The sequence below is a fragment of the Antedon mediterranea genome, chromosome 6 (assembly GCF_964355755.1).
Source record: "Antedon mediterranea chromosome 6, ecAntMedi1.1, whole genome shotgun sequence".
In the NCBI taxonomy this organism is placed as follows: Eukaryota; Metazoa; Echinodermata; class Crinoidea; order Comatulida; family Antedonidae; genus Antedon; species Antedon mediterranea.
This window is the reverse complement of record NC_092675.1, coordinates 2,901,528-2,904,434: the sequence shown is the minus strand read 5'-3', so window position 1 is coordinate 2,904,434 and position 2,907 is coordinate 2,901,528. Positions and strand designations below refer to the sequence as shown.

General features: G+C 33.0%; 2 long non-coding RNA genes across 2 annotated transcripts; one reads left to right on the top strand and one right to left on the bottom strand.

Moving 5' to 3' along the window:
* Nucleotides 1-384: 384 nt before the first annotated feature.
* Nucleotides 385-1,725, top strand: LOC140051428 (uncharacterized). The gene is made up of 2 exons (XR_011845523.1): nucleotides 385-530; nucleotides 997-1,725. It is a non-coding gene; the product is annotated as an uncharacterized lncRNA (long non-coding RNA).
* LOC140051427 (uncharacterized) lies at nucleotides 1,459-2,529 on the bottom strand. Its single transcript, XR_011845522.1, has 3 exons — nucleotides 2,228-2,529; nucleotides 1,722-1,846; nucleotides 1,459-1,563 (listed from the first exon to the last, which is right to left on the bottom strand). It is a non-coding gene; the product is annotated as an uncharacterized lncRNA (long non-coding RNA).
* Nucleotides 2,530-2,907: the final 378 nt, after the last annotated feature.

The following is a 2,907-nucleotide window of genomic DNA, read 5'->3' as shown; positions in this document are numbered from 1 at the left end:
CCAATGACTATGCACATGTGTATGATTATGCAGAACCAGTAACTGGAATTAAAATCGTTTTAGAAAGAGACACAGTTTATGCAAATGTACTTTAAAGATGTATTGTCCCCCTGAAAAAAATTTTTTTTTAAATATTTTTGTTGAATAGGCCATTTTAATTGCACATAAAAGTTATTCACTTTGACCTCAATTTGGATTGAAAAAAATAATTTTTTACACGGGAAAATCGCAATTTAATGCAAAAATTAACCAACCGGAAGCTATTTGTCTGGAAGACAAATGTGTTCCGGTTTAATTTAACCCTTGACCTGAGTTAGCTCATAAATATTCATATTGTATGGATACATCGTGTGGATGATGATGCTTTCCAAATCAACAGCCTAGCCAACAACGATAGCAATGTATGCGTGCGGGAGAGAGTCGAGTAGTGATGCGAGACGAATCTTGAAGAAAACAAGAAAACTATAGCTAGCAGAATGCTAAGTTAGAATTACAGTTGGTAACTTTGATGTTGAATCTTATTCATTTAGGTGAGTTTTTGTTTCGCTAACAGGAGAGGCCTAGCTAGGCCTAGGCCCGAATTTGCTGCTACTGTACTACTAGTTTTCTTAGTCTACTACTAGGCCTACTAGTAACTACTACTACTACTAGCACTGACAGTCTCGAGTAGCCTAACTGCTGCCTACTTCTGTCTCTAGAAGTAGAGAGTGTAGTAGGCCTAGGCAGTACACTGCTAGCTAGGGCTACAGTAGAACACCACCAGAAGGGATGTATTTTTGTTTTAATCATGATGAATTGGTTTAATTTTTAAAGATTTCGACTATCTATTCGGCAGTGAAAATTTAAAAAAAAAAAAATCTAAATATTGTTTTGGATGTTTTACTGATGCAATATTTTTAAAATATTTTCTGTATCAAATGCAATAGGTTCAAATTAACATTCTGCAAATAAACATTTTATGCAGATATTTTGACACAAATTCCTTTTTTTTTTTAGGTTGATTGATTGAACAATAAGAGCAAGTAGTGAGAAACATAAAATGTATCGTACAGTGGCAACATTCACAATTTATTGAAACGTTTCTTACTATTAAAATGACACTTTGTAATGGATGTGAGCGATCTTAGAAGACTATAGCTGTCGTAATTACTGCCACAATCAACACATTGATAATTAAAATTGACACAAAAAACAATACAGGAATTCAATCAGATATACTGTATATATATATTTTATTAACTCCTTTTGCACTGTAATATTTACAGTAAAATTATGAAGTGTAAGTAAATTTGAAGAATTTATCCTGTGTACTGTTGTAGTAGTTTTTTTTTTATTTATTGAATGTTATGTTTACAAAATAATATACTGTACATATAATACAAAAAAAATGATACAATATTTTACAAGCTGGACAAGAACATATTGGCCGAATGCAGCAGGAGAGTCAGAAATATTTTTCCTGCAATATCCAATCATATTCCAATACCGAGTCTATCATTGTTGTCTTTGGGTGACCTCTGTTCCAGTCTTCATCAGCTCAACGTAAAAGCAAAGTATGAAAATCTGGAAAAAATAGATCATGCATATTTAGTGCAAAATTGGGCTAGTGAAATTGCTTACTTTGACATAGTCAAATAAGTATACTACCTTTCTATGGTAATTAAAACACATTACTTATAATGTTATAACTTATAAAAAGAGAAAATAAATATTTGACTTACTACAGTACAGAGAACATTTGTTTGTGTTGTAAAATGGCTAAGCTGACTTTTCCCCTCTGTCTACTTGTACAGTGCTGCTGGAAGGTTCTCAATTTCAGGCTTGTATTGTATTGCAACCATTTTCCCTGAAAAATGTTTGTTTTATTTTTATCATAAAAATTAGTTAAACAAGCTTCAACTGTAAATATATATGGTACAGCAAGCTGGCTGTATTTTCGGAATGTAGCTAAGATTGATGGCATATAGCCTAGGCCAGTCTATGAAGAGTACAATGTATAGATAGGGCCTAGCTGGGCATCTTCTGCAGGGACCCGATTGTCACAGTCTGCTTGCTACTAGCCTACTAGTAACGCCGGCGTACTAGTAATATGCAGCAGCATGTATTAATTATTCTAGGCCTAGCCCTGAACTGAAAAAATCCCAGGTTAAGTTAATTAATTTACCTTCCTGTTATTATTGCGTTATATATATTATTATTATTAAAATAACCGTCTAGGCCTACTTACCGACAAATTAACAGCTCAGCTTTACATATTTATACGATCAGGCCAGGGAAACCCACAGTCGAATCGCGTCGATCTCTGGTGGTGGTGTTGTACATACAACGTGCATCGTCCATTGTTAGATCAGATCTCTGCTGTGTGGATGCTCATTAACATATCATGCATATGTATGAGTTAGCTCTACCGGCCTAATTTCTGAGCCGATGAGTTCGAAAAAATGGTAAACTTATTTTGATTTTTTTATAAGCGAAATCAATATTTTTTTCGGATTTTTTTTCGGTGGAAGTGAATAACTTTATGTTAACTACTAAACGGTCTATTCAAAATTTGATTTTTTTCATCTTTATTTTTCATTTTTTGGGGGACAATACATCTTTAACCTATGCTTACTAGAATTTACATATTATTTAAATTGAGGTTGAGATATACAATTTACCGTAAGCCTATATCTATGAATTGGCCATTATTTTGATAACTATTTGATAATAAAATACTTGTGCAGGTATATTTTAAATTGCTTTTGTATCTGTATACTTAGAAAATGGCGTGTTTAGTATATGACGTTGATATTGAGGTAATGAATAGAGATGTTTTGATTTATTAACTACTGTATTTTGGCCAGGTTCTGGTCCATTTAGGGATCCAGTCTGCTTTTTTTTTGGCCATTTTGTTTACAATGTGTA